This window comes from Amphiprion ocellaris, chromosome 7 (assembly GCF_022539595.1).
Source record: "Amphiprion ocellaris isolate individual 3 ecotype Okinawa chromosome 7, ASM2253959v1, whole genome shotgun sequence".
Classification (NCBI taxonomy): Eukaryota; Metazoa; Chordata; class Actinopteri; family Pomacentridae; genus Amphiprion; species Amphiprion ocellaris.
In genome coordinates, this window is record NC_072772.1 from 32675950 (window position 1) to 32689087 (window position 13138).

Consider the following 13138-nt stretch of genomic DNA (forward strand, 5'->3'; position numbering starts at 1 on the left):
AAAGAGGAGTCAGTCTTCTTGCTTTGTCCGAGTCTTTATTCAAGTGACTCTAATTATTTGTTTTCTGAAATGCAACTATTCGGTAAAATGCCATGTTTTGAACTCTCACATGTCTCATGTCTAACACCCAGCCAACAATACAATGTAAAATGTGTAATATACACCACTGTCTCCTTCACTCTGTTACTTATATTCACTCTTATTTATACTGTATATTTGTAAAGAGACTGTTTGCACTGTCTTTAAGATTTCTTTTACACTGAAAAGGAGAAGCTCTCCAATCTCGTTATACACTGTATAATGACAATAAAGCTTATTCTATTCTATTCTATTCTATTCTATTCTATTCTATTCTATTCTATTCTATTCTATTCTATTCTCTTCTATTCTATTCTATTCTATTCTATTCTATTCTATTCAAGTGGTGTTAACAATGGCAAACTTCTTCTACTGGTGTTTAGTATTTGAGTAGACTAGGTAGACGTGTGTTTGCGATACACTGCCCCCTGCAGTTTGGGAGCAGATGCCGCATGGAGTATAAAGCTATTCGTGTTCTCGCGTGGATTTCCGCGTGGCTCGTTCATGTGGAAAGCATAACCCAGCTTTTAGGGTGAAGGCCGGAGACACCCTGGACAGGTCACCAGTCTATCGCAGGGCTACACATAGAGACAAACATTCACACTCACATTCACGCCTACAGACAATTGAGAGGTACCAATTGACCTCAGTGTGATTTTGGACTGTGGGAGGAAGCTGGAGTACCCGGAGAAAACCCACATGCACAAGGGAGAACATGCAAACTCCATGCAGAAACCGGGGATCTTCTAGCTGCAAGGTGAAAGAGCTAACCACCGAGTCACTGTGCAGCCCACCCAAAAATCACGTTACCTCAAATATCATGAAAACAGCCTGCAGACTGACAAAACTAAAGTGAGAGTTGTGGACTCAGAGGAAAGCTGCTTTTGTTTCTCAGTGTTTCTGCCGTTAAATCGTGAAATTTGTCCAATCAAACAGACCACAAATAGACCAAAATGTGCTGCGATTTATGTTTCCTGCTCCCCTTCTGGTCACATCTAAATAAAAACATCAGAACTCATGATGGCTAAAAAAGAAACCATTGGTCCGTTGCTGGATGTCTCAAGGATGTGAGCGATGAGTGGGCAGAAGGAACCCTGTGTGATCCACCTGAGTCACTTTCCGTTAAACCCACAGGATTCTCGGGGCTTTCGGCTTTTGTGTGAATCCACGGCGTGAGTGTGTTTGAGTGTGTGTGTGTGTGTGTGTGTGTGTGTGTGGACGTGCACGGCAGCGGCTAAATCCTCGATGACTCAGCTCTCAACTACTCTGCACTTTGTGGGGATTAGCGGAGGCATGTAGCAGACAAACATCGCCGCTAATGAGCACAGAAACTACATTTATCACCCCGAGAGCCGAGGAAGGCGTCACAGCTTCTCAGTGTGGGGGAGAAATTACACATTCTCAAATTTAGAGGTCAAGCACTCTTTTTAAAAGCTTCTCTTGATGTATAAAATGGATAGGATTTGAACAAAACGGAATAATTAATTGACCAGTTGCGGACGGAGACTGGAAATTTGGACATAATGAACAATTTAGCGTTTTTATAGAGTAAAATATTCTCAGCTCAGGCTGAGTGGTTCTTCCTCGGATTTGATTGAGGCTGTGCAGGGCTGTCATATAATCAGGAGGCTGGAAAGAGGACGGAGACGCAAATAATGGTACAGAAACAGAGTTGGAGTAACAGACCGGCGGCCATCACAGACTAAAACATAATTTCTTGCAAGAATTACATCATTATGATCATTAGTTTCATAAGTCAAATCATCATTACTGCAACTAGAGATGGTCTCCATGGAGGCACATTTCTGACAGTCCTGTCATTTTAACCACAAAAATCACAAACATCAGCCTCACTGGGTTACATAAGTACATTTAATTATGTTTTCTTAGTATATTTTTATATATATATGAAGGTGCTTTTACTGTTCAGGTTTTCTTTAAAATGCCACAGCCCAGAAAGGTTGAAAAGGTTGAAAGCTTTTAGTTTATGGGCTATGTTGTGTTTTTTTAGTATAAAAAATTACATTAGAAAACACAAACTCACATGTACACTAAGCATACTGCATGTAAAAAAAATAATTGAGAAAAATTGTCTCTGTTTGAAAACAACATAACATATTTTGTGTTCTCATGGTGGTTAAATTGCTCTATTTCTCACCACAAAAATCACAAACATTAGTGTTTAACTACATTTAATTATGTGTTCTCAGTAAAATATCTACAAATGGCAACACATTTACATTTAATACTGAACTGTAGAGAACACAAACTCACATGCACAATAAGCGTAAAAAAGAGGCACAAAAAAGTATGAAAATATTCTACATGCTCTGTTTGTGTTCTAATTGTGGTTAAATTGTTGATCAGAACTCATCTTTGACCACAAAAATCACAAACAGAAGCTTCAATGTGTAACATAACTACATTTAGTTATGTGTTTTGAGCATATAGCAATTCATTCACTGTAAAATGTTGGAAACATCAGTTTGCTGTTCAGGTTTTTTGATGAGTATTTTGCTTTATGTCATGCTATGTTATTTGGACACAGATTATTGAAAATGTTATATTTTTGGATTCATGTTGCCTGTTTTTATCAACAGCATGGACCTTAAAGTTGCCTATGAATCAGATCTAAGATTTTCATTTGTGTACAAAAAAGTATGCCCATCTCACCGTTAATATACCAGCTAGTAAGCGTCACTGAATTTTTGGCTAATTCCAGAATTGGAGGACATTTTACATCCCATTCATCAAATTTCAAATAATCTAATAAATATAAGAAATTTCAAAAATTAGGAGAAAGGAATGTTTGAAAATATTTTTTAAAAATACCAAACAAGTCTGGAGTTCCCCCTAAAATATAATTTTTCTCTTGTCCCACCCCCCTGATGACCAAATATAATCTCAAATAAAATAGTTAAATGAAATTTAAATCTCCTGTTTTTTTTCATTGATGTCTCTTGTAAGTGTTTTAATCAGCATAATATTTTAAATAATAATTATTATACATGGAACGTGTGTCCCACAACAACCCTGTTAGCATAAACTTTTAGCTGGTAGAAGAAGAAAACAGTGAATCACATGAAATGCTGGAATTAACATCATCAAACAGTTTTCCTAAAGAATGAGTACAGCAAAGCTGTGTCCTCTCTTCTATTTTTCATATTTCCATCCCATTGTCAGCCTTGATTGAATGTCTCACTCTACCTCATATTATCAGGATCAGACTAATTCTTTGGACTGTTTTCCATCAGTCAGTTTGTCCTCTTGGTCAGCAGTAACAGCAGCTAAATATCTAGCTTCTACTGCTGAGAAAAAGATCACATTAGCATGGATTAGTAACCTTGTTACTGTGATTAGAGTAGGGTTAGCAAACAACACAGAAAACATGGAATAAAAATGCTACCATTGATGTGGAAGCTGAACCAATCAAGCCTTTGATAGTTTATTACCTGTTATCGATGAATATGGAGCAGAAATTTGTAAAAGAGAAGGTTTATTTATCAAAAATTCCAATTTTGGAACAACCCTTTTATTGCAAACAGGGACATGGACAAAGTTGGCTAAAGTTGTCTGAGCAACAGTTTATTTTCTCTTTTAGTGTGATCTGCACCTCTAAAGGTGAAAATCAATGAGAAATGTTGTATTTTTTCTGTTGTAGCTGCATGAATATGAGTAAAATTGGCTCAAAATATATCTCGATATCATCCTAATTTTTTCCACTAGCAGCCCAGAGAGAAAAAACACATGTCAAAGTGACACCCTTTGACCTTTAGTCATGTGACTCCATAGTGTCCAAACATGCTGTTGTTGTTACGTCCCTTTTAAAATGTGTTGGATTGATTCAAATATCAAGTTCTCTGAGCCATAGACCAAAAAATATTTCAAAAACACACCGGTTGACATGCGGCTTGTTGATATTTTCTATCCTCCTGCCAGAAATAATAAGAAAATGGCTTTAAATCTTCAAATTAGTTGCTTCATCCTGTTCAAGTGCAGCTCTTTTTGAAGGTTTGCATCACCAGCGGGAGATCATTTCTGACCTTTTTACCTTTGAATAAATGCAGCGAATCATTTGGTGATGAACTGCCATAAGCGGAGGCCATGTTTCCCTTCTGTTGGCTGTCGCTGTGTCTGACTGGGATCCAGTGTCCAGCCCCTCTAAGCCCAGTAACAAGCCCCGCCGGGCCACAGCTAAAGCCTCCAGCGGCGAAGACAATGGATGGGGGCTTTACAGAGGGTCGCTGCAAACTGCTGACTGTCCACTAGTGCTAATACACCCCTATTCTGTCCTGTCTCGCTGGTGTCACCCTTCCCTCACAAACACCCATCCATCCATCATCCATCCATCCATCCATCCATCCATCCATCCATCCATCCATCCATCCCGTCTCCTGCAGAGGAAAACCAAAGTTCACTGGTCCATATGTTGATATGTACATACACGGATGAGACAGCCCTCCATCCATCCATCCAACCATCCATCCATCCATCCATCCATCCATCCATCCATCCATCCATCCATCCATCCATCCATCCCTCCCCCTGCCCTGCGACCTCTCCACCCTCTCCCTCTCTCTTGCTTTCTTTCTATCTGGGACCCACGGTGACGCTGTAGCTCAGTCTCCGGAGCCTTTGGGCCTAAACGAGTGGAATCGAGCCCCGGATCGCCTCCAGCAGCCTCCCAGCTCCCCCCAGCCCCGCAGCCTGAGCGTGGGCCGCTCCACCGCCGCCTCTCCTGCTTAGGCTTCCCGCTGTGGACCATGTGTGAGTGTCTGCGTGGAATATTCAGAGTCACCTGGACGCCTTCCTCTGATGCAGGTCAGCATGAATCACCGTATTAATCGACTGCAGGGAGCCAGAAAACCTGCTGTAAAGTGGCTTTTTTTTGCAAATCTGCAGCCAAAAAAGTAGAAAAATGATGTAGTGGTTGAGCTTAGAATGGACTTTTATTGTGATTTTGTTGAGGCTTAAGTGAAAAAAAAACTAATTTTGACAATTTTGGCCCCAAAATTCTGCTTTTCTTGCTTGTTTTTTCTTTAGAATTGACTTTTTGTGTGTGATTTTTCTTAGTTTTATATGAAAAACATTCAATCATTTCTAATTTATGTCAGCTGTCAGACCTGAAGGCAGATGTTCTTTTCACATCTTCTTCTATATTTGACTATTTCAGTCTCAAAATTCTGCTTTTCTCACTTATTTTTTTCCTTGCGAGGGAGTTTAGTTCTCATATTTTGACTTATTTTGGAATATGGTGCAGTCGTGATGCAGCAAATATGTTGGGATATAGAGTAGAGTTGATATAAAAGTCTTTAGATGATGGTAATACTTGCAGTGACTTACAATGAATCAGCTTCAGGGACTCGGAGACGAGAAGTGAAGCTCTTCTAGCTGTCACCAAACACCGGCAGCAGCTAAATACTGGAAAATCCTCTGATGCTGACTGAATACAAATGGTTTCTTCACCCTCTTCTTTCTCCTTTTCTTCTCTTTATTATGGCTTTTTAGTAATTATATATAGATATGGACACAAATAGGAGAGTCACAGGACTGGTTTGTGGTTTCCAAAATGCTGTGATTCTGGATAGTTTTCGAGTTTTGGTGATTCAGGAGCTAAAGATATCGAAAATCTGTCTCTGGGAAGATTCTAAATTCAGGAAAGCAGCTTCAGTCTTATTCTGTTGGCATTCCTTTGAAGATTGATGGTTTCTGGTTGGCAATAGGTGGAGCAGATGGTGATTTTTTTTGGTTGTTTTGGTTGTATTTGTTTTGCTGATAGTGGTGCTATACTTGGTCTGAATCTCCCTTAAAGTTTATTATAATTCCTTGCAATGCTAACAAGGTGGAAGTTTCGGTGATTTATTGATTTTTTAGCATCATTTAATTCAGTTTCATCACTGAAACTTGTATTCTGCTGTCCAAAAATAGATGTTTTTGCACAAATATGAGATAAATCTTCATAGATTTTCCTTCAGTGGCGTTAATTCACCGCTTTCCACAACACAAACTGGATTTTCTTGCATTACAACCATAACAGCAGGCAAGAACATCAGCTATGTCTGTATGTTTAAGGTTAAAAACAGATTATGGCAAAACCAGTTTCCAGGTCTGTTGTGGGATTCAAATTATTACGGTTTTCCTGCCTACATGCAGCACAAGTTACTTCTATGCCTCAAAGTTACTCTGTACAGCCTGATTTCCGCTTTTAAGACTTCATGACAATCAGATTTAGTTAAACATGGGGAACAATCATCTTTCTGCTTTTTCAAAATAGTGTTAACAGGAAGTAAAACGACAGTAAAAGCTGGTTATTTTGCACAGAAAGAAGGCAACTGAGTCAGTTTTGCATTTACTATAGGTGATTTTCTTGACTTCAAATTGATTTAGGAGGCAAGATAAACTACAAACATCATGTCTTATCATTGTCTTATTGATTAGCTGACAACCAAACCTGCAACACATTCATTTATGTCTGATGTTCACTATTTTTCTTTTTTGTTCTGCTGTCATCTGGGAAAATCTGATGATCTCTTATGATTTCCTTCACCAGCTAGTTGCTCTGTTGGGTTGTGGAAATGACAGTTTCATATGGAGCAGCTGGAACATCAAAATGCTGAGTAAAAGTTGTAAAGTTTGTATTCATTTTCAGTGAGCTCAGCAGTGGGCTGTGACTGCTGTGTACTTTCTATCCCAGTTTTGTTTTTAGCAGCACAAAAGAGAAGAAAAACTCTGAACAATCAGTTCAGTTTTCTTAGTAAGAGCTTCTGTTTAATGACAAACATTGAAACTTTTCACTCAGTCCACGTCTTCTCAACAGAGGACATCATCCCTGATACTCAGATCACTCTAATGAACAAGACAAATCTGCAGAATCACTCTTTAACAGATACACAACAGCAGCAGTGTTTGGACAACTCACATTCATCTCTATTAATACCTTCAGGTCGGGTCAGCAGGCTGAGAGGTCCATCAGTCGCAGGTCAAGGTGAAGCCGAGGGAGGAAGCAGCTTTGTGCCTCTGATAACACTTGTGTGCAGAGAAAGAGAGCAACAAGAGTCTGCTTTCTGTTTGTGTTTGTGCATACAAGACACAAGAACTAACACATTTACTGCAATGCTGCTTTTATCTGTACATCTGTCTATCAAAAACACAGGAAGTTTTTCAGTTTTTGCTTGGTAATTTCTCTCTCAAGACACTTTTGAGTGTGCTATTACGCCACCAACGAATGCGGCGGAGTTATGTAATGATCGGCGTATGTTTGTCCGTCCGTCTGTCTGTCTGTCTGTTAGCAACATTACTCCAAAAACAGAATAACGGATTTGGATGAAATTTTCAGGGAAGATCAGAAATGACACAAGGACCAAGTGATTGCATTTTGCCAGTGATGCGGCTTATAGTCTAGATCCATGGATTTGTTAAAGATTATGTATCATGGCGAGATAGCGACATGGTATCACTGTAGCTATGACAACAAGTGAACACTACATCAGCTGCCTGCTGACGATCACATGATTGCGATCCTACTACAAATCCACCGCTGCAGACTTATCGGGACTTATCCATCAGAAATGATACAAGGAACAACTGATTAAATTGTGGGGGTGTTTCTGAGTCCCATCATTTCCCGCCGCCCGCTACATATTTAGGTCACGTGAGTCGGTATCCGTACATAACGTACACATGCATAACACACGCCTGTGTTCAGCGCAATGTCATTTTGCTTGTGGGTACATCTATATTAAATGTAGACATTCTATGTTGCTGATCATCATCATGCTGCATTTCTCACAATGCCATATGGGGGGAATGAGCAGCCTTGGAGGAGTACTGCGCTCTCTGAGTGCTTTTCTTGTTCTGCCTGCTGTGAGTCCTGACTGCTAATTATGTACAAAAACACAAACTGTATCCAAATACCATGATTAAAAAATGTAATTCTTATAATTAGAGTGATGTTGTCAGGCTGGTTTATGTTTTCTGGCACCTAGACCACCATGGAGTCTAAACCTACACAACTAGCTGACTCTTAGTGAGTTAGCATGTTGTTATGTACCGTATGTGGAGTTTTCGTTAAAATACACATCCCACAAATGACATTTTTAGAGCATTTTAGTCAGTTAATTTAGTTTACGTTATTGGTTGTGTAGAAAAAAACACAAATTCACATGCAACATGCAATTTGCATGACCAAATATCTGTTACAAGCTCTTTTTGAAGGCAACATAACAACTTTTGTGCTCTAATGGAGGTTAAAATGTTGAATGTGAAGTTGTATGGCTGATAAAGTTTGAATAACTCCTCACAACCAATCAGAAATGAGTATTTTTCAAAGCCATGGGGGGCAAAAATCAAAGATAATAACCTCTAGTGAACTCTGATATCCTCAGTCTCAGACGGGCAGACGGACCAGACACACACACACACACACACACACACACACACACACACACACACACACACACATAAAAACACACACTCATACATACACACTGCCTGCTCCAGTTTCCTGGCCCATTTAAGCGCTGACGGGGGCATAGCTGTGGTCTGGTGGGACCTCGTGCCCGATGCCACTCCTCACCCCTCCTCACCCTCTTACCTCACCCCTCCCTCCACACCAGCCCCTCCTCCCAGAAACACACAACACCGGACAGAACCACAGCACTAAAAATGAAAAATCCATTCACCATTCGAAGGTGAAACCATGAAAATCACCAAAACATTAGATTTTTTTAGCGTCTCCATAGAAGTCATGTGCATCCAGATACCTCCTCCTCCCCCCTCTCTCTCCCTCTCTTTCTCACCCTGTCTGGCCCGGCCCTCTTTTCTAAATCCTGGCTTTGTGCGGGAGCTGGAATGCAACAATGACCATGTTAGCTGACACAGTGCTGGCTGCCTGATCTGTGCTGACAGCATCTCACCGCTGGCAACGTCCACGGCTCATCTGCAGGCCTGGACGCTGCTCTGCCGCTTCTGTAGGGGCATTATGTGTTTAGGGGCAGTTCTCTGCAGATTAATGGGGTTTAGACACAGATTCAGAGCTTTTAGATGCACTTCTACTCAGTTTAGGTAAGATGCTGATGATGGGAATGAGGTGCAACAAACCTAACAGGAGAGACGAACATGTTTGTAGTCCAGAAAAAGTGTGATAATAAGTGAAAACACCAGCCGAGTGTCAAATATGCAAGAATTAGTTGACCTGAAAAGTTAGAAAACACAATTTTGCTCCACAAAATTCCCACCGCTGCTGACATCTGCATCATTTTTGACGACACTTCTGCTCAGTTTTGCAAGACTCTGATCCTGGAAACTGTGTGAATGGATGAGAATGACGACAGAAAGGTGCAACTAATCTAACAGAAAACTGGAGTTTTGGAGACGGAGATGCTTGTAGTCCAGAAAAAGAGGAATAATAAGTGGAAACACATGTGCATTGTAGTAGAGGTGTGCAGCAGCTGCAATGTTCCAATATGCATTCTCTACAAAATGCCCCCCAAAACAAGAATTTTCCCACTGCAGCTGACATCTGTATCATTTTTGATTAAACTTCTGCTCAGTTTTCAAGATTCTGATGCTGGAAATTGTGAGAACTAAGAAAAATTACAACAAGAAGGTGCAACAAATCTAACAGAAAAGTGGAATAATAAAGAAAAACATCTGTGCATTGTAGCTGAGGCGTGCAGAAACTGCAGCGTTCCAATATGCATGAATTAGTTGACCTGAAAAGTTAGAAAAGACTCATTTCTATAAATTTACTAAACATTTGCGCTACAAAATGCACCTCTCAAAAAAGGTAATTCCCCCTGCAGCTGACACCTTTATCATTCTGATTAGTTCACACTCTTTGTGACCTCAAGTAATTAGTGTCGCGACTCTGCTCGGCACCTAAAGGTGTAGCAGGAGTTTTACCAAATTAAACTCATACGCTGTCGAGATGAAAAGCAGATTTTACAGAAGCATTGTAGCAGGTAAGAATGACTGTCTGCATGTTAGAAATGGACTTTGTTGTCATTGTCACCTGGTAATGTGGTGACCGTCTCCTCATTTAGACATGCAGATACACAAATAAGCACTTCTCTTTAGAGTTTAACTTCATTTAATGATGCATAAATATAAATAGAAGACATTTTCCTGTTGTTTTCAAGCATTTATGAGCAGAATCTGCAGTTGGGTTGGGGATTTTACTTCACAGAATCAGTCCAAACTCCTTTTATGCAGCTGAATAACTTCCATGTCCACCTCAGTGAGCATGAAGGTGTGTCAGTGGAGTTTTGTTCGCATTAGTGCCACCTGGATACAGTAAAACGTTGCTTTCTTAAACACTGACCAGCGAGAAAACGCAGAGAAACCGAGTTAAATGAAAGTGTTTGGCATCTGACTTGGCTCCTTTTAATGAAATTTGTTCAGTTTACATTGGAGCAGTGGCTTTTTCCTGCTTTTGAAGGCTTCACTGATCAGTGGTTTTCTTAGAGCTACAGCTGTTTAGTCCCAATCCCTTGAGTTCCCTTTGCATTGTGGGTGTGGAAATACTCTTACTTTCACTATTAAACATAGCCAGGAGTTCCACTGTTGATTTCCTATGATCATCTAAGAGTTTGTTCCTCGTAGATGATGGTTCTCCACTATCCTTCAGGTTTTAATAATGCATTGGACGGTTCTTAACCTGATTTTTGTTGTTTCAGAAATCTCCTTAGTTGTTTTCTTTGCTTGATGCAGGCCAATAATTTGACCCTTCTGAGACAGATTAACATCCTTTCCATGACCACACACTGCAAAAACTTAAAATCTTACCAAGTCTATTTGTCTTATTTTTAGTCAAAATGTCTCATCCCACTTGATTTAAGATAAATTCACTTAACAAGTGACGTTTCAGAAAGACGGAGGGACTTGTTTTAAGACAATGTATCTTAAATATCTTGTTTAGTCAAACAATCTTGAAATTATCTTGTTTTGAGTTGTTTTTTTTTTTACAAGAAAACTCAAAAAAAAGTTTAATACATCTCAAATTAGGAGGTTACATGAAAGCAAAAATCTATTTTTCTGTGAAAAACTACAGTTTTTTAGCATGTCTGGCTTATTTTAAGAGACTTCAGCTTGACAATCCTGGTAAAATACAGCTTAAAATAAATTTTCCCAGTTAATTTTAAGATCTCAATATTCTAAATATCATCTTATTTCAAGGTAAAGTTCCTTGAAATAAGCTTTTTTGTCTTGTTTTGAGAGAGGCATTTTTTCCAGTGCAGGATATGTCTTCCAACATGGTTGTTTAAGAAATGAGAATCTCCTCACTGCATCAGCTCGGGTTAAATAAGTTGTTGCAGCTCAAACGTATTCAGCAGTGCAGTAATTATCCAATGGAAGGCTCTTACCTATTTGCTTTTTGACTTTCTCTTTTGGACAGCTGGTGTATTTTGGTTTGTAGCCGGCAGTCAGGAGGACTTTGGCTCACTCAAACCTTCTCATATTCAACTATCATCTGTAAATACACTAAAGGAAACGCACTCAGACAAACAGATACACAAAGACAAGCAGCCGAATCCACACCAAACATTCAGCTGACGACAGCAGCTGCCCCCCCTGAAGTACATCACACTTTCTCTAAAACGAGATCCAAGGCCTGCCGTCGCTATTTTCAGCCATTCGGGATAAAAATAACTTCCAGGCAGCGTTAGTTGCCGGAAAATTCATCCAGACGTTCATTTGCTGTAAGCAGAGGACAGAGCGGATCTTATTTAGAGGCTGTTTTCTTGTTTATTTTGGCTCGACCGGAGCATAAACAACCAGCAGCTGACAACTTGCAGGACAGAAAATCCCCGTATTGAATGTCACACAGCCACTAGGTTTTAATCACTGCGGGCTGAATGCTCTACACATTTTTGGAAATTGTCCCTTGTTAAGTGATTAAAACTTAATGGCAGATCAATCAGGTCTTGTGCAAACTCAGCAGCTGGACAGTAGATGAAGAGGAGCATTATCCCGAGTAGAAAGCCAGACCTCTGAGCTCTTCTTTTACAGCCTGTAGTCTGTGTTAACTCAGCATTGCTGATGCAGCTGGGCCTGATGGTGCAGCTTTTACTGTCATTTTAATAGGATTATATATAGTTATTGTTCTAAAAATCTCCTGCAAAAGGAGCAAAACTCTTGAAATCATTTCAAAATCAATGCACCATTTAGTTTTGGAGCTTTTAGGATGCTTTTTCTTGCAGAATAATCAAAAACCTTCTCTCATAAAAAAAATTTGACTCAGTTTTTGTGCGTGTTAACATGCGGCAGGTATTTCTGTCCTTCTCAGACACAATCAGCCGCCTCTCTGCTCGTACAGACGCTCCACTATGTCACAAACTTTATCTCCTTCTCCTCCCTCCTTTATCGCGGCAGGGAAGCCCCGCCTCCCGCTGCCCTAATATGGGGGCATCTCTCTGCCCTCTGGCCAATCAGGCAGCCGGATGCGTCCCTCCTGGAGATGCCATGGGCCCGGTCCAGGCCTGAGGTCTCAGTGAGGGGAGCAACAGGCTGGCTGGTGACAAGGGGCAAAGGCTTTAGACAGAGAGAAGAGGGAGAAGATTTTACAAAGTAGACCAACAGAAAGTGGAAGGGAAGCAGCTGAGTGACAGGAAGTGGCTGTGAGGAAGAAGTTGAAGTTGTGCTGCTGCAGGTGGACGTCTGTCACCTTTGAAGTGAAGCTGGAGGCTGAACATTAAGGTAGGCTTCATGGAGTGAAGTTTGCAGTGCTTTTAGGAAAATGTGCAGCAAGAGGTGGAAGTTTTGTGTCTTGTTAGTGCACAGAAGAGAGCAGGTGTCCCTTTAAGTCACAGTTTATTCAGCTGATTGCTCACTTTTGGGGAACTGCAGCAGCATAAATGCATCTGTGTTTCCATATTTCAGCTCCAGATCTGCCTGAAAACTTGTTTAACTTTCTGAAATGTTGCTTTGACTCTGGGAGCTGGAGCGGGATGGTTTATGGAGCGGCCTGCAGACTCCACATTGCTGACTTTGGAGAGCATAACAATAGCGCGCTGTTTAAATGCAAAGACAGTTTTAGTAAGACAGCTGCCGCTTGTGTTTA

At 40.4% G+C, this 13138-nt stretch overlaps 2 protein-coding genes across 3 annotated transcripts in view; one reads left to right on the forward strand and one right to left on the reverse strand.

Annotated features, from left to right (window-relative positions):
• polr1g (RNA polymerase I subunit G) overlaps window positions 1–13138 on the reverse strand; it is a 144532-nt gene that overhangs the window by 121479 nt on the left and 9915 nt on the right. The window lies entirely within an intron of this gene.
• Window positions 12572–13138, forward strand: part of prx (periaxin) — a 46775-nt gene continuing 46208 nt past the window's right edge. Inside the window, exon 1 of one of the 2 annotated variants that reach the window (XM_055011914.1) lies at window positions 12572–12774. The gene's annotated coding sequence lies outside the window, so the exon portion shown is untranslated. The remainder of the gene's footprint in view (window positions 12775–13138) is intronic. The other variant, XM_023292171.3, reaches the window with a different exon arrangement.